This window comes from Petaurus breviceps, unplaced genomic scaffold (genome assembly GCF_028583685.1).
Source record: "Petaurus breviceps papuanus isolate PSGF00001 unplaced genomic scaffold, PetGlider_PUasm1.0 90743, whole genome shotgun sequence".
Taxonomy (NCBI): Eukaryota; Metazoa; Chordata; class Mammalia; order Diprotodontia; family Petauridae; genus Petaurus; species Petaurus breviceps.
The window spans coordinates 8248428-8267418 of record NW_027187332.1 but is presented as its reverse complement, the minus strand read 5'-3'; positions in this window follow the sequence as shown (position 1 = coordinate 8267418).

Sequence of the window (18991 nt, the reverse complement as noted above, 5' to 3'; positions counted from 1 at the left end):
AGAAGGGAAGAAGACTGAGGAGAGAGCCTTGGGGAACATGCATGATTAACGAGAATGTTCTGAGTCATTCAAAGGAAACTGAAAAATCATAATCATACAGGTAGGAGGGCACCTAAGAGAGAGAGGAACCTCATAAAATCTTAGAAAGAAAGGAAGAGAATAAGTATATGGGGCCCACTATATGCTAGGGACTGTGCCAAGTGCTTTAGAGAATATCAAGGAGAAGAGGGTATTTGGTAGAATCAAAGGGTACAGAAGTCAAATATGATGAAGATGGAGAAAAAAAAACATTAGATATGGAAATTCCTCAGAGGTCATTGGTAATTTGTAAAGAATAGTTTCAACCAAAGGATGAAAGCTAGTTTATTATCTATAGAGGAGGCATTCCAGAGATCACAGTGGGAGGGGTAGAGTTGGAGGTTGGCAACATTTATTGAATTAAGGGTAATGAGAATAAAGGAACAGTTATTATGGGACCAAGAATGGTATATGAAGAATGGTCAGTTCAGAATCACTGGAATGAAGAAGTAATGATAGGGTGAAAGAAAGGTAAATTTTGAGGAATGAGTTCAAGTAGGTTATTATGGTTCACAGAGGTTTAGCTTGAGGGTGTAGCAGTCCCATAGAGTAGCCATCATCAGTACATATTTGGAAGGCAGAGAAAGGTGTGGGGAAGTTGGGATATGGGGGAGGAAGATAGCTGACTGCTATGGAGTTGTAATTGGTGCACTAGAGTACCTGTGGTGTTATACAACACGTGGGAGGCTAGGAAGCCCTCTTAGGCAGGGTCAGGCAAGGAAATGTCACATTCTCAGTTGTGTGCAACCTTGAAAGGTTATCTAGTCTCTCCTTTTGTACCTCAAAAAGACAGAGGAGATGAAAATCTCTCTTATCTGTCAAGATTCTGAGGGCCTTTTTCAGTGTTCCTTCCAGTGCTGGGGATTCGCAGGGTTTAAGAAAGTGAAGAGAATAAGCATCTAGACAACACTTGTATCAAACACTGTGCTTTTTATACACATCTCTTTTGATCCTCACAACAACTTTGCAAGCAAGGTATTATTACTATCCCCATTTTACAACTGAGGAACTGAGGCAAACAATGATTAAGTGAATTATCCAGGGTCATATAGCTAGTAAATGTTTGTGGTCAGATTTGAACTCAGGTCTTCCTGAATCCAATTTTAACACTTTATCCATTGAACTACCAGCTGCCTATGATATAGGGCACAATGCCTTTACACTTAATAGATGGTCTCCTTTAATTTTTATGATCACGCTAGGGTCAGGCTTTTAGTAATGGATCTTAGCAGTAAGGTTGCTTTGGAATTAGTCAGTTGCTAAACCTGTGCCTTTCTAGTTTTGTAGGGCCTGCTAGGGTTTATTGTCTGCTGGCATAATCTTTCAAGAACCCAGAGATGCTTCAGTGAAGCATTCATAAGATTTTAATGGAGGTTCACTATAATTAGTTCTAGGAAAGGCAATCTTGTATCCCACTTAAGTCTCTCATGTTGTTATTTAAGCATGACTCCTTTCGGAGTCCTCTCTGGAGATGGGAAACAGCTTTTCTTGGTACTATGTGAGAAATTAGAGACTTTCCTTTAATCTTTCCTAAATCTTCTTTCTTTCCTTTAAGCTGAATAACCTATGTTATTTGAATTTTTCCTCCTAGACTTGGTTTTTAACTCTTTAATAGTCCTAGTTCTTTTCTTGAATTAATTCAGAATGATTTGTGCATTTCTAGAGTCCAGAATTTTCAAAAATACTTTTATGTATCTTTTCTAAAATTATAACATGGCTTGATTTTTTTAATCTTTTTTTAAAAGACGATCTTTGATTAAAATGAGAATGTCATACTTTGTTCCATGACAAAATCTATACTATATACACTGATACTGGGCAAAATTCCTATCTTTCTAAATACAAGCAAGGATTCATTTATTTTATTTGAAACAGCATATCAACTGATCAGCCATTTCTTCTCATAGCATCATGAAAAGTTACTGAGCCTGAAATATTGAGAAATTCAATGAGAGATAAGCTGCATTCTTTAGTTATAAAGAATGAGGGATTCTCAGTATAAAACTGGGAAGGAAACAAAAAGAAGAGGAAATCAAAACATTTTAATACTCCTATGAATTCTCAGGATTAAATTGGCAGCCAAGTGGCTAACTAAAAATTGAAGATATATCAGATACTGTTTGTAGAATTAAAGTCAGAAATGCTGAGTAGGAAGCAAACCTTGTGACAAATGCTAAGGATAAGAAAAAAAAGGCTTTTTATGTGACAAGCAAAAAGAATATTGATGAAGGGATGGGACTTCTTTTTGGAGTGAAAGAAAATAATAATGGGTGACAGAGTGAAGGTAGAATTATTTATCTATTTTGCTTATAATATTTTCTACCAAGAAGAATGATTTTCAAGTTGCAAAGAACAGAAGAAAAATGATCCAAAAACCCAAAATAAATAAAGAGATGTTAAAAGAGCACTAGGGTGCCCTTGATGAGACCAAGTTACCATTTGGGAACCAACTACAGCCCAGATTCCCAAATGAGATTGTAACTATAATTTCTGAACCACTTTCAGTGACATCCAGGAATTCATCATGATAAATGAGAGAAGTACTGGGCAAATACTGGCCCTATTTTCCAAAGGGTAAAGAAGGAATTTATTATTAAACATACTTCTTTGTGAGCACTTACAAAAGGAAATGATCTCTATGGGTCGGCAGGGAATCATCAAGAAGTCGTGTTAGACTAATTTTACTTCCCTCGCTGATAAGGTTATTAGCATGGAAGATCATAGTATGGCCATAGTATGCATAGATTTAAGCAAGACCCTGAGAAATGTCTCTTAAAATACCTTGGAGTCAAGATAGAAAGATTTAGGATGGATGGTAGTAAAATTAGGTAAGTTTGGAACTGGTTGACTGAGAAGATTCAGAAAGTTATACTTCATGGATAGAAAGAGAGGAGAATTCTGTAGTGAAATGTTGCTAGTTTATGCCCATGGTTTTGTTTAAGGTTTTCCCCTGCCTCCCACTAGTTTAGGTAAAGGAATAAGTACCATGCATATCAAATTTGCAGACTGCACAAAGCAGGGACAAATAGCTAATAAATTAAATGAAGTAATCAGTATCTGAAAAGATCTCAATAAATTGAAACAAGGGACTGAAGATAAGTCATGAAGTTTAACTTATATAAACACAAGTATACAAGCAAAGCCACTTGGTTTAAAAATCAATCAGTTCACAAATATAATATTGGAGAGATATGATTAGGAAGTTTATATGATTAAACAGCTAGGGATTTTTAATGGACTAAAGTCTTAATATGAATCAATAGTATGATATGGCAATAAAAATAATCTAATGTGAATTTATTTTAGTCATTCAACAATCTGTACTCCTACTGACTCAGATTAAAACCTTGTATGAGATGGTTGATGCCTTTTAAGAGATTCTAATGCAAAAGAATTGAAATATCTAAGGCCAATTAATCAATTGGCAAATATTTTTAACCCTTTAAATTTGCCAGAGAAGTGCTATGGCATAGTGAATAGAGAGCTCACCTCGAAGCCAGGAACACCTGGGTTCAAGATCTACATCTGACATATACTGACTTTGTAGAGGTGCACAAGTCACTTAACTTCTCAATACTCTAGGCAACTCTTTAAGACTCTAAGTTGTTCCAAACTTGAATAGGTGGAGGAAGTTTCCTTATGTGGGAGTTCCCTATATCAATTAAATTAGAGGTTCAGGTTCTGTCCTTTCCCCTGTTCAGATCCCCTTTCCTATGATGTGCTGCATAGTCTGTTAGATGATAGGAATACAAGGACAAAAAAGAATAATTCCCAACTTCAAGCAGCTTACATTATATTAAGGAAGCTACATCTATATCTATATATCATCTATATATATATTCATATCTATATATCTCATTTATATCTATATCATCTCTATCTCTATAGTATGTAAAATTAATACATGAATACAGGATAAATTTGAAAGTCACTAGTAGCTAGAGGTTAGGAAAGACCTTATGTAGAAGGTAACAATTGAGTTGTGAAGGAAAGCAAGGTTTTGAAAAGCCTAGGAGAGGACAGAGTATGATCAGTGCAGAAGAAATAGCCAATGAAAGGCACAGAGGTTGGAGATGGTATGTCATTGTGTGAAGAATGGCAAGAAATTCTATTTGCCTGGGCTGCAGAGTATCAATAGGAAAAGTGTTTAGTAAGATTGGATCTCTATTGTGAAGGGATTTAAATGGTCAAACATAGGAGTTTTCATTTCACTCTAGCTTTTATACAGAGATACTGAAATTTATTGAGTAATAGCATGGCAAAATCAAACCTGGGCTTTAGGAAAATCTTTTTGGCATCTGTATGGATGATGGGTTAGGTGAAGAACTGAGAAGTCAATTGGAAGGATATTATAATAGCCCACTTGATGGTGGTTGTGCATATAGAGGGAAGGGGATAAATGTGAGAGATGCTGTGGAGATAGAAACAATAAGCCTTGGAAATTGATTGGATATGTGTGGAGAGGGAGAATGAAAAATTGGGTATGACTCGAAAGTTGCAAACCTGCCTGGAAGAATGTATCTTGAAGAGTGGTGGTGATTTTGACAGAAACAGGAAAGTTCAGAAGAGGAGCAGATTGGAGGGAGGGAAGGGGAATGACAAATTATTTTTTTGGTATAGCTAGGTGACAGACTGTATAGAGTGACAGATTTAAAGTCAGAAAGATCTGAGATAAAATCTAGCCTCTGAAATTTATTAGCAATATACAAACCTTAAAGTAATACAGAAAGTTTGCTGTTATTATTGTTATTATTGCATATTGAATGTAAGATGCCATTATTTATAAAATGCCATAGACATTTATTAAGCTCCTATTTGCCAGGAATGGCTCCTAAACACTACAGGTACAAAAACAGGCTAAAAACAGTCTCTGCCTTCAGTGAGCTCAGAATCTAATGTAAGGAATAACAACTATATGATATTCAGTTTGAAATGTCTAATAAGTATGACTAGAGATCATGGGATTATATAGATATAGGGCCAATTATATAGGATTTGTCTGCATGGAGATGATATTTAAACCCAGTAGAAATGATGAGTTTTCAAAGGAAGATTTCAGAGAGAGAGAAGAAGAAGAGGGAACAGGAAAGAGCCTTGAGGTATACCAACAATTAGGGATTGGAATATGGATGAGATTGAGGAGTGGACAGACATATAGAAGGAGAACCAGGAGAGTGCCATATCATGAAAACTCAGAGAAGAGAGAGTATCCAGGAGGACAGTTATCCCTGCTGTTAAATGCTACAGAGAAGTATTAAAGAAAATCAAATTGAGAAAAGGCAAGATTAGATGGATATTTGGCAATTAATAGATAATTGGTTACTTTGGAGAAAGCAACTTCTATTGAGAAATGAGGACAGAGACCTAATTTCAAAGGGTTGAGATGAGAGTAAGGAGAAGTGGAGGTAATGGAAGTACACAGTTACATTCCTCCACTCCCCTACCCCAACTCCTCCATAGTAATTTGGTTGTGAAATGGAGAAGGGAGATAGCAAAGTGATTCATGGGGAAGTTAGGATCAGCTGAGGACTGATCCAAGTTTAGAAAGAAGTGGACCTATGTATATATTGTAGGAGAGGAAACAGTGGAAATAGAGATTGATGATTAAAAGGGAGGAGATAATTGTGGGAAGTCTTCTAGAATAGATGGGAGGGGTGAGATCAAGAGTACCTTTAGAAGGGTTGACCTTAGTAAAGAGAATAGCCATATCTTCATCACTTAACATTGCATGGCAATCTCTCCAACTTTGCTATGTATCTCAAGAAGAGAGACTATGTCTCATTTATGTTTGTGTTTTACCTGGTCCCCAACTCTACACCTAGTGAGCACATAATTAAAGTTTATTGTGAAATTTTAAAAATCAAAATTTAAGTAATATGTTTGCTGATTAACATATATTACAACATATATTTCATGTACATTTTCAACCTCATTTTTTTGCCATTTTCTTTTACTAGCTATGGCATTAGAGTCCTTGGTCACCCAAACCTTTGCAATGGACTCTTTTTCTCATTTTTTTTCTTTCTCATGCCTTCTTATTACTGAATTGAAAGTTTTTCTCCTAAGTAGCTCTGAGAAATCTGACTTCTACCAAATCTTACTCACTTTACATGAGTTATCTTACTCTACAAAAAAACCATTTATTTCAGTCTAACACGGGACTCATTCACATTGAGTTGAAATGAGCTAGCTCTTCCTGGCTTGGTCTATAGAATATCTACTTGGTAATTTCCCCCCCAATGCAATTATTCAGAGCAGATGGTTGCAGTTGCCTACAATTGGCAGTTGAAACCACTAGTCATCCACCATCAATTTTTGGCATTGTTTCCTAGTCTTTCACTGTGAGATGCCTGGGAGCAGGTGGATATTTCCATGGATAATTTCTGTCATATCTATTTCTATCATAGAGAACCTACTGAATGCTGTATATTTTCTAAAATAGAGGTTAGTAGTGCTATTCATAGACATAACAGTAATAATTACAATAATTGTGAATAAACATGCTGGAGAAAGTTTTAGTAAACCTGAATCATGGAATACATCAGAGTATTGGTTGTTGTTGATTTGCTCCCAGGAGTTAATGTACCTGGCTAAGAAGTGAATTTTTAACTTTCTCCCAGTTGTTTGCTAGAACATTAAAAAAAATTTTTTTTTATTAAGCAATTGGGGTTAAGTAACTTGCTCAAGGTTACACAGCCAGTTATTTCTGGGTGTGGTGGTAAGTATCTGAGCCCGGATTCTATCCCAGGCCATCCCTACTCTGGGGCCGGTGCTCTTACTCGCTGTGCTACCTGGCTGCCCCTGATTGTTAGAATATTGAATCAAGCCTTCAATGGGTAGGACCTTTTTGCTTACTGAGTCAATATATCAGCAAATTAAATGAATTTTATCGACTAGGGATTATGCCATAGGAAAATCTGTGAAGATATCACTTCCTACCTACATACCATACATACCATAATCTCTGTCCAAAGAAGGTCAATTTCTTGTCTAATCTCTAATTTATAGAATAAAAATAATCAAATTTTACTTTAGTGACAAAAGATTATTAAGTACATTTTCTATGCAAGATGCTATGATATGTAAGAAGTGGCAGTATAGTAGAGAACTGGAGTTGAAGTCAGGAAGATCAGGAGTTGAATTCTATATTAGATACTTAAGGGTTGCGACCCAGACAATGTCATTTAAGAACTAGGAGTCTAAGTTGCCACCACCATAAAAATAAAATTTGGTTAGATGGCCTCTCAGGTGCTTTCCATCTCTAAATCTGTGATCCAAGATCCCTACAACACAGGGTTGTTGAGGATTATATGAGATAATGTCTGCAACATATTTTTCAAAACTTAAGTGCTGTAACAATGTCTACAATGCTGCTGCTGCTGCTAATGAACCAGTTCTTTGCCATGGCATAAGGAGTTCTCAGCGGGGAACTTCCTCTTCAGAAGTAGATGACACATTTAGGTAATTTATAGCTTTAGAGTGTTTCTTGAGGAACTGGCATTGGAAGGACCCGCCCAAGATCCCACTGCTACTATGTGACAGGGAAAGGACTTGAAACCAGGTTTTATTGATTATGAGACCTGTCACCCTATCTCTCTTCCTACAATTATATGGTGTTATAGAAAATTTGTTATAAAAGTAAGAATTCCAGATTCTCTCATTGAAATTATTTTTGAGATCTTATTGTAATGCCTTTTGCCTATCTTACCTTTGTAGTAATGGCAAAGTTGAGCTCTTGGTGGGAAGCAGTGATTGCTGGTAAGTGACATTATGTAATCAGTGTGGGAGTGAATCAATGTGAATGTGAGCTGCTTTGCCAAGTTACCTTTACAGTCTTCCTCATCTCCTCCCTTCTATCCAATTTCAATGATCCCCCCTTTGTGATCGCCCTCCCACCCCAGTACAATTTGATTAGTTCCCTCATACTCTTTCCTTGTTCTTTCCCTTTCAAAACCAGCTCTAAGAAAGAATCTACAATTCATCATTTATATCTTATTAGACATGCCAACATACCACTTTCCTTGGAATAGTTTCATTTTATCTTTGATTATGGAATAAGCCTGACATGTTACACTATTTATAGGCTACCTATAAATTATATACAAATATGAACTTATCTATTGGTCTTCTAAATGTTGTATCCTTTGTATTGAGAGGCCCTACTACTAGAAGTACTAAAATGCTTCTAAAACCTAGGATAGAAGGAAGTTGATAGGTGGTCCAGAGATGAGAGCAGTGGATAGCAAGTGGACAGCTCAATTTGCTCAACTTGTAACCTCAGCCTATCAAGACCTATCTCCTGAGGTCATTGTGATAATCAAATGAGATAATATTTGTAAATTTCTTAGCATAGTACCTGGGTCATAGGAGGTACTTAATAAATGCTTTTTTTCCTTTCTGCCTTCAAGAGAAAGTGAGAAAGGTTCTAGCAAATTGGGTAGATCCTATGTGTTAGACTTTTAGAAGAACAAACATGACTAGTATAGGATGGATAGGTATGGACGTGTAGCAATCTATATCTTCAGAGGAAGTACATCAGTGAGGTGACTGATTCATTTGAGTAATAGAGAATGTGAAATTAAAAGTTTTATCTTCTGGTGCAGGTTTTCTCCATTATCAGTGAGCAGTCACTATTATTTTTTCTGTGTGTACAAGGTGTAATGGAAATGTAAATTTTTAAGATCTTCCCTGCCCCTAGGCTTAAGTGCACCTGGAGCCTGTGGGGGAGGCTTATTTCTCAGGAGTTACTTTGTCATTGGGCAGTGGGTCAAGAAGGTTGTTACATTGTCTGAGCCAGGAGAAGGCTATATGAGCCCTGATGTGAGGCTTTGTTTTGGGACTCACTTAGAGAAATGTTGTGTGATTTGATCAGATGAGACTTTGGGAAGCCGTTGAGAGCCCCCGGCTTTGAAAACCAGATGTTAATGGTAACTGTGATTTGGCATGGATGTAATGGTTGGACAGTTTGGAAACCTGTCTGCTTGATCTGTTTCTCTGTCTTGATAATTCTGTCTATATACTCTGAAGTCCGGGGTGCTGACCTTTTTCCCCTGAACTAGGTAAACAACAATATATGTTTGACTGATTAAAGTAAGCTTGTTAACCCATTTTGAGTTGTTTTCCTTTATCAAAGCATATCCAAGAAACTGTATTGTCAACCACCCTGGGGACGCTGGGGTGCTTGCTGACACACAAGGAAGCTGTCATAGTATGCCTGAAATCACACTAAATGTGAACATAGGCATGCATAAATGCTCAAGATCAAGCCTTTATGGATAAACAGTGAGAAAGGGAAGCATATAGTAAATACTGTATAAATGTTGTTTTTCTTGTTATTAAAAGAAGAACCATGAGAACACTGTATACAGTAATAGCAATATTATTTTAAAAACAACTTTCATCTAGTAAGTCATTTTGGCTATTATAAATGCCCAAATTAATGATAAAGGACATATGAAGGAAGACATTATCTGCCTCCAGAGAAAGGACTGATAAATAGAACTATATATAGAATGATTATATACATGCATACATACATACACATACATGTCTCTAATGGTAATAATTTCTAGCAGGGAAGAGGGAAAATTTACATAATTTTGTCATATAATTAAAAGGAATAGCAATAGATTTGCAATTTCATGTGCAATCATCTTTTTATTATGCTATATTATATAAATTCTTGTTTTATTCCATAAATTAAAAATAACTAAATTAAAAAAATAAAGAATTACATAAATAAAATTCTAAAGCTCCCATTTGTCAGTAATGTCCCTGAGAGCCTTTTCAAACTGCAGTGGATAACATACTAGTGGGAAACAAATAGAAACCCTATTTTTTAAAAAAAATTCTGAGTTATTCCATTCTATGACAAGGGCCTGGGGGAATAGTCAGATGATTTTCTTAGCAAAACTCTGAAAGTTGGTTGCTGTAGAACTTTCTGATTGGAAAAGTATAAAATTCAGAGTTTTAAAATTATCATTGACTTTAAGCCAAGGAATTAAAGGAATTATATATAAAAAGAAGGTATTAATCTACTTGGTTCAGGTTATTTTCTTTGTTAGTCCTGTATCGTTGGACAACATATAACTCTTAAATTTCAGCTCAAACACCATATCTTGTGTAAGACCCTCCTGATCTCCACAATTGTTAATGCTGTCCCATCTCCATAACCTTGTATTCATTTTGTCTATATTTTTATGCTGACTTATTTTGTATGCACCTACACACACACACACACACACACACACACACACACACTTGTTGTCTCCCTGGATAAAATGAAAGGGCAAGGACATATTCTGTTTTGTCTTTATATCCATAGCACCTAGCATGGTGCTTGCTAAATATTTTGGACTGGGGTTCATTTACATTGGGAACTTCTGATAAGGAAATTCCCTGTACCAATGCAGGTTGTACCTACTCTGAAACTTAATCTTCAGGAGTATTCTGGTAAATGACAGGATAAGTGATTTGCTCAGTCACATAGTCAGTATGGCTCAGAGCTGAGACTTGAACCTAGTGCTTCCTGCCATTGAAGTCAGTTCACAATCCCATATCCTTGCATGGCACATAGCAGTCATGTAACAAATTCCTCACTGATTTATTGACTTCATTATCAAGTAGGCTAAAGGATAGGGACAGAACCCTGGATAAGTCATTTAACTACTTTCAACTTCAATTTCCTCATCTGTAAAATAGTAATGATGATTGGACAGCATGTCCCAGAGGTCTCAGGGCTTCAAGAGCTTAAAACTGCCCTAAGACTTCTGGGACATCTTCTGTTAGCACAGGGTTGTTGTGAGGATCAAATGAGACTTTGTAAACCCTAAAGCTCTATAGAAATATTAGTTTTTATTATTGTTGTTTTCATCTACTATTATTATTATTATTAGAGATTAGGCAACAAACACACATTTTAAAATGACAACTAGAAAGTCAAAAATTGCATGCTGGGACTGGGGAGATACAAAGTTTAGATAAGCCATCATCCCCTTTGGAGCTTACACTATAATGAAGGAAGACAACACAAACACAGTCAGCTGAAGCATAGAGTAATTGGAGGGGAATATTATGAAATGAGGCTGAAAAGGTGAAATTGTGAAGAACCTTGGAGGAGTTTGGTCTTTATTAAGGAAGCAGAAGAATTCTGTGAGAGTTCATCCCTGGATTAATGATACAACCTTAGACACTATACAGAGTATTCAGAGAAGATGATGCATCTGAGAATGATTGGGACAGTATTCTGAGGGATTTTTTAAAAGATAAGAGTAATAGGCTCAAAGACTTAAAATTTCAGATTTGAAGGGAAAGACTTACCATTTCATTTTAAAGACTAGAGAACTGAGGGGCTAAAAGGTACAGTGACTTTCCAAAGATGATAAAGCTAGGCAAGTGTCACAGCATGGGCTAAGACCTGGTCGCCTGGTTCACAGTCCACTGCTCTGAGAAGAACACAATTCTCCAGGGAACCAGTCCCCTTTTCCCTTATTTTCATATCTGAATAAGTAATTGTGACATCTGTCTCAAAATGAACTTCTCAGGGGCACATCCCTGCATCTTTTGTCAACTTCTTTTCTAAATACTATGAAAGAAGTCTGTCAGAAGCTGCTTGGATGAGATGAGGGAGATTAAATGAGGAAAAAATGCCTCTGATGTCCTGCCTGCAGGTAACACAGAGGAACAAACATACTTTCTCTCTTTAAAAATTACATGTTTTCTAGGAAAGAAATTACCCTAAATTAAAATAAAGTGACTGGCAAGGAAAATATGCATGTTTTTTGATTACTTCACTTTCAAATGAACTACGTGAGAATATTTTAATTTTGTTCTACCTTTCTATATCTATCTTTCTATTTATGTATCTGTGATGCAGCCCCCTCCTCTCCTAACCTTTTCAATCTTATCCCTACTATATCGTTTTTGAGCCAGTGATGCTGGTCCCTTGGCTGTTTCTTTTTTTTTATTTTAACAGTTTATTTTTTCCAATTATGCATAAAAATAATTTTAACATATTTTTAATGTTGTGTTCCAAATTCTCTCTCTGCCTCCTTCCCCTTCCTGTCCTTGAGACTGTAGACAATTTGATATATGTTACACATGTGTAATCATGTAAAACAATTTCTAGATTAGTTGTGTTTTTTAAGAAAACAGAGCAAAAAAAAGAAAACTAAAAAAAGTTTAAAAAGTATACTTCAATCTACATTTAGACTCCATCAGCTTTTTTTCTCTGGAGGTAGATATCATATTTTCATCATGAGTCCTTTAAATTAACTTAGATCATTGTTATATTGCTAATATATCATATTGTTATATATGTTTTATTGCTAAGTCATTCACAGTTGATCATCATAAAATATTGCTGTTACTGTGTACAATGTTCTTCCGGTTCTGCTTACTTCTTCTGCATTAGTTCATGTAAGTCTTTCTATTTTTTCTACAGTCATCTTACTCATCATTTCTTATAGCACAATAATATTCCATCACAATCATATACCACAACTTGGTTCAGCCATTCCCCAATTGATTAGCATCCTGTCAATTTCCAATTCTTTTCCACCTTGAAAAGATCTGCTCTAAATATATTTTGTACAAATAAGTCTTTTTTTTCCTTTTTAATGCAAATCTCTTTGGGATATAATCCTGGTAGCGATATTGTTGGGTGAAAGAGTATGCACAATTTTATAGCCCTTTTGGGATCCTCTCCAGAATGGTAGGGATCTATTTACAACTTCACCAAAAATGCATTAGTATCCTAATTTTCCCACATCTCCTTTTATTATTTTCCTTTTCTGTCATATTAGTCAATCTCATAGGTGTGAGGGGGTACCTCAGAATTGTTTTAATTTCAGTTTCTGTAATCAGTAGTGATTTAGAGCATTTTTCATATGCTTTTGGCTGTTTCAAGAAGCAGACATTTTATCTTTTGGCCTCTGGAATTTTCGATGGCTGTCCCTCATGTTTGGAATGCCCTCCCTCCTCTTCTCTGCTTTTTGACCTCCCTAGCTTCATTCAAATTCAAACTAAAATCCCTTCTTTTTCTGGCAGCCTTCCCCTCATAATTCTAGTGCCTTCCTTCAGTTAGTTATTTGCTATTTATCCTGTACATAGCTTGCTTTTTAATAAATTCATTATATGTTGTCTTTTTATATCCCCCCAGAGATTAGTGTAGTACCTGGAACATAGTAATGCCTTATTAAATATTTGTTGATATCTATCTATCTTTATGATAGGTCTTGACTTGTGATTGTATCAGTGTATGGAACTCAGTACAGAACACCTCTCCAACTGATGTCAACTGGTGACTATCCTATAATTAACCGATTCTCCTGGTCAGCAGGAGGTTCAATGACTTACTAATGTTTACTTACATACCTAGTTGTCAGAGGCAGGACTTGAATTTACATATTCCTGATTCTAGGGCTGGTCCTCTATCTACCATGTCAAACTGCCTCTCATTTTACATATATCATCATTTATGTCTACTGTTAACATTTCTTTGTTTCATTCTAAACCTTGATTTCAGTTCTCCAGATCCTAAATAAAAGGTCACCACGTACAAAGAAAGTAAAATGAAATTGATGATTCATGAGCATGCAAAATTTAAATGAAAGCAGGACAACAAAGTCTCATACTGCATATTGTATTGTGAAAAATTTATGATTTTCACTCAAAAGGGCTTTAGGCACTGGACGACATTTTGTTAACACTAATGTTTTTATTATCCCAGATTCTATTGTGCTGCAGATTTACAGTTACTTTGCAGGTGGCCTCAAAATCACAAATTAGAGGACAGTAAATATAGAGACATTTGCCCCTTGCTACACATTTTTTTAATGACAATTATATTTTCAAATGAGCTTAATTAGTCAAACCCATCTTTGTATTATTTGGAAAGCCAAAGAGCTGAATTATCTTTGGTTATTGGCTTAGTGGGAACAAACAATGATTATAAAGACCTAAATGCTCAGGAAAAATGGTATAGAGCCATTTTATTTATATGACTGTTGATTTATCTTCACACTGAGCCAGAACAATTAGAATTTCTAAGAGTATTAGCAAAGCTCTTGAAGACACTCTCATTCTTAATAATATAATCAACCCCACTCTCCCAATTTGAATAGTGGTGATGTTGCCAGAACTATAACTAGCACTATTTGTACTGAGGCCAGCAAAAATCGTGTCTAAAGGAGGAGTGTACCCTCAACTCAACTTTTTAAGCTTGGTAAGTAGGAGCCACTGATTAACTAGGGTGTATGGTGATGTGAGGGCAGGGGAGAGGGGAGGATAGTAAGCCAAACAATAATTTCCTATTTTAACTTATTCTTTCTAAATTAGTGCTATATTTATTTTTTCCTGCTTCTTAAACATTGCATGTGCTTTCAACATCCTCTTTGCTTGGCACCCTTTATGAAAGCTGATCACCTTTCTCTATTTACTATTCTGACTTGGCTCTTTACCTATATATATTATGTAGACTTTAAAGGGGAAGGAGCTGATAGAACAGGAGATTGTTGCTGCCTACTTAGTACAGAGAAAGCCTTCACTCTCATCAAATTGAAGTCACCTTTACCTATACATAGTCATCATATGCTGTGACTGCTATGACTACTATGACTGGAGATCCCATGATATTCTCCTCCATTTAATAAAGTACTTAGATGCAGGGATGATTATTAGGAGTAAAGCAATCTGTTATTTTCTGTTATCTTCCTTTGTTCAAAGGGGAAAACAATGGGAGGGGGAGAGAGGGAAAGAATTTAAGTTAGAATGATCCAGTTACCTTAATAGGCTTGTATAAATTATTATAGCAGTCATTCTTCAGTAATTAGTATATTTTTAGATATTTAGATTTTACCATTATTTACAGTGTTTGAAATGTGAAACCTTCACTTTCATTAAAGTACAGTCATTTCTTTTCAGCAAAATGAACAAATTTCATAAAGAAGACAGATAGATGCTAACTTGAAAGTGTAGTTATTTGGTATGGCTGCTATAAAAGTCTTACTATGATAGTTTGGTGCAGAGGAAAGAGCCCTGGGATGGAAGTCAAGATATCTGGGTTTTTGTTCCATTCCAGACCACCCTGACCTTGGGTCTTGGGCAGGTATAATCTCCCCTTTCTATATGTAAGTTTATTCACCTATGAAATGGGAGGCAAGATGATCTCTACAATCCCTTTCTTATCAACAGGCTATTTATAAAGAATTAAAGTGGAAAGCACAATGAACCTAATATCCAGAGATTCAGTTTGATCCTACTCTGACACTTATAAGCTCTGTGATCATGGACAAATTACTTAATCTCTTTGAGTCTCAGCTTCCTCATCTATAAAATGGGGATAATGACAGTGCCCAGAGCTGTGACTAGTTATTCTTATTTTTTGCCTTTTAGCAAGAAGAGCAATTTGTACAATATATGTCCTTAGTTGAGTATGTATATGTTGGGGTGGAAGATAAGACACAAAGATTTCTCAAAAAAAAAAAACCCAAGGCAAAACAAACAAATGAAAATGGTACTAGGCTACTGATAGGAAAGGTACAAGAGAGTGGCTAGAAAGAAGGGAAAATGAAGGAGCTCATCTCAGTTGGCCATCTGGCAGCTTCCTATTTTAATTCATTACTTTTATTTTGGTGCCCTGTAGAAAAACTAAATTTGTTCCCCTTCTGTGACTTCCCCATTAAAACTCTGCTACTACCTACCATGCAGATTTGTTGTGAAGCTTAAATGAGATAATGTAAGTAAAATCACTTTGTAAAACTGAAATAATAAATATATGTGAGATATTACAAATGTAATAGTGTCAAAAGATTAACACTGGACTTGAATTTAAAAGTCCTGGGTTTGAATCCCAGCTCAGCTATTACCATGAGCTTAAGTAATTCCTTTTACCTTTCTACTTGTAAAATGTATATTGAACTAGATGGTGCCCAAGGTTACTTCTAGCTCTAAATCTTATAACATTTCCCTTTTCTTAATTACCCTTTCCATTATTTGTTTTCTGTAGATGGTAACCATACATCTTGAACTTTCTTGGGACAATTCCAGTTTCTAATATTATTTCTCATTCAGAAATCTGAAAACAGATTCTTAGTCACACCATGCAAATTGGTTATTTTGGCTCAGAAGATGTTATGGTTATGCTTGTGAGCCTTCCTCTCACCCCCGCCTTTACCAAAGTTAATAAGGGATGATGGAGAATAACTGTCTTGTATCTATATTTTTGGAAGTTGTCAGTCTTCTCCTATAGCAAATCCTAGATGGGGTGGAAAAGCTTCCCCCCTTCAAAAAATACTAACAGAGAATTGCTATACATAACTCACTATAATAATCATAACAATAATAATAATTACAATTTATATAGAGTTGCAAAATACTTTATATACAATTTTGTCCCTCAAACTCCATGGCAAATGAATGAGGTAGACACTACAGGTATTATTTTTCTCATTTTACAGATGAAAAAAAGTAAACCTAGAAAGCATTAGCTGTTTGCTCATAGTCATATAACTAATTAGTAAGTATCTGTGGTGGGATTCAAATCAAACATCTCCTGGTTCCAAGGGAAGTTTTGTTATCTACCACACTAAACTCACCTCCATCCTTTTCTCTCAATGGTTCCATGGAAGAGTAAGGGTTGGAGAGAGAAAATAGACATGACTTTTAGAGACTTAGATATATACTATTTCTAATCATTGACTATAAATGAAATGTCAGGTTTAGAAGAGATGGAAGGGAGTTCATCCTTTCGGTGCTTTTAAAAAATAAATGGAGGAAATTGACTTTAAATGTTTTTTTTTAAATCAGCCTTATGTTATTGGTGCTGTCAGAAGTGATTATTTATTTGTTTGTTTGTTTACTATAGCAAATCCACCAAAGTTTTATATAAAGAAATGTATTTTTAAAGAACCACTAGTTTTAAGTAAAAAGGATCCTGGACTGATGATGAAGAAACCTGAGTTTCAGTTCTGTCATTAAATTTATCATTCCATAGATGTGTTACCTTTGTTGAATGACAATCTTTTTGGACCTTAGCCTCTTCATTTGTAAAATGGAGATCATTATTCTTGACCATTTTTCAGGTTTATTGTGCCCCTAGCTTTGAACTAATAGATATCAAAACAATTTGTAAATGTTTTGTGTCTGTCTTACAAAAACTCTACAAATGCCAGGTGATGTTGGTATATAAAAGTGAAAGACTAGGCTATCTAAATATAGAAATTATAAAAATTTTATATTGGGGGTTATACTGTAGGCTTTCACATGTTTAATAAGAAAAGTCAGAATTTTTCTGAGTTATAGCTACTCATTTTTCATCTCAACCTAAAATAAACTTAATAAACCTTATACAGTTCTTGGAAATGCAAACTTGACCTTGCCTTACCTTCCTTTCTTGAACTTTAACTTTATTTGCCATATTGAATGCCATTAGAGTTGAAGAATAATTGAAGCACTTTTGAAATATCTGGAATTCAGGAGGCAGGAAGCAATCCCTTAGAGGAAACATAACTTTCATTACTGGGGAGTTGGCAGTTTCCATTTCAATATTTCTAAGCTATTTGTTGAAGGAGAAAATAGCTTTATGAATCTTGAGATGATAGGAAGAGGACTCGCTCTAAATTCAAACAAACTATTTTCTGAATGAAAGCTTACCCTGTTTGAGAAAAAAAAAGAATGGAGGTCAGAGAAAAGTATTGACTGAGGATTGTTTATAGTAGTTGTGGCTAACACTGTGCTTTTATTGAGAGTATCGCTATTATCTCCAAAATGAATAGTAAAAATAGGAAAGCTGGCAAAATGATTCTAAATAAATTGAACATTCTTCTTGAATTAGGGTCACCAATGAATTTCCTTGGCAGTATTTTGACTACACTAGAGTGTGGTTTTCATAGATCTGTGAATTTGTAATCTTATCATTGTATTTACTTCTCTGGTACAGGTTGCAATCTACAATTATAGAATGAGAAAACAGAAAGAAATCCTTCTTAGTCTATGTAATTCTTGTTTATATGCTTCCATAAATCCTTCTTAAAAGATCTGCTAAAAATTCTGTGTAACTTCTCCTAGACCTATAATATGTCATGGATACCAGTACACTACTTAGGGTGTATGTTAGTTATCCTTCATTCTCACTGAATGAAGCATCCATCCCCTTTTCTTGTCACGCTACTATTGATGATATTTTTATACCACTTTATAAAGCACCATCATAATTTGTTTTATGGTGGCAAAGATGCCTTGTAAATTCTTTTTTTTAAAACATTATTTAAATTTCTCCAAGAAGGAGTAATTTTCAGAGTCAACATCTTTACCTTTATCCACTATCTTATTCTTGAAGAAATCCTGTAGTTTTCAAGGGCTTAATGCAATCATCACAAGTTGTCAGCAAATAGTAGCATTTTGGAGAACCTCTCTCTGTAGAGGAAATCTCTTTCTCTTCAGATAAAACATCATCTTCAACAGTGTTGAACACCTTTGGTGAGCATATAGCTTTACTTATTTTATGTCTTACTGAATATTGATAGAGACTCATTAAATAAAGTTATTTCTGCTGTCACAGACATGAAGGAATCCTCTATTTTTTTCTTTTTTTTTTTTTTATTAATTTGTTTGTTTCCTTTTAGTTTAAAGGATTCAATTCCACAATTCCTTGAGTTTCACATTTTGTCCCCCTCCCTCCCCTTCCCCCCCATGGCGGCTTATAGTTAAGTATAGGATCTGTAAATACTTTCACATTATACATTAGTCAGGTTATAAGGAAGGATTGTACCAGCTGGAATGAAAAATGGTAAAGAGGACATAAAACCAAATAAGAGAAGGAAAAAGATCAGGTATTTTGCTTCCACCTGGATATAAACTTAGTTCTTTCTAGTTCTTTCTCTGGATGTACATATTTCTCTCCATCATGAGTCTT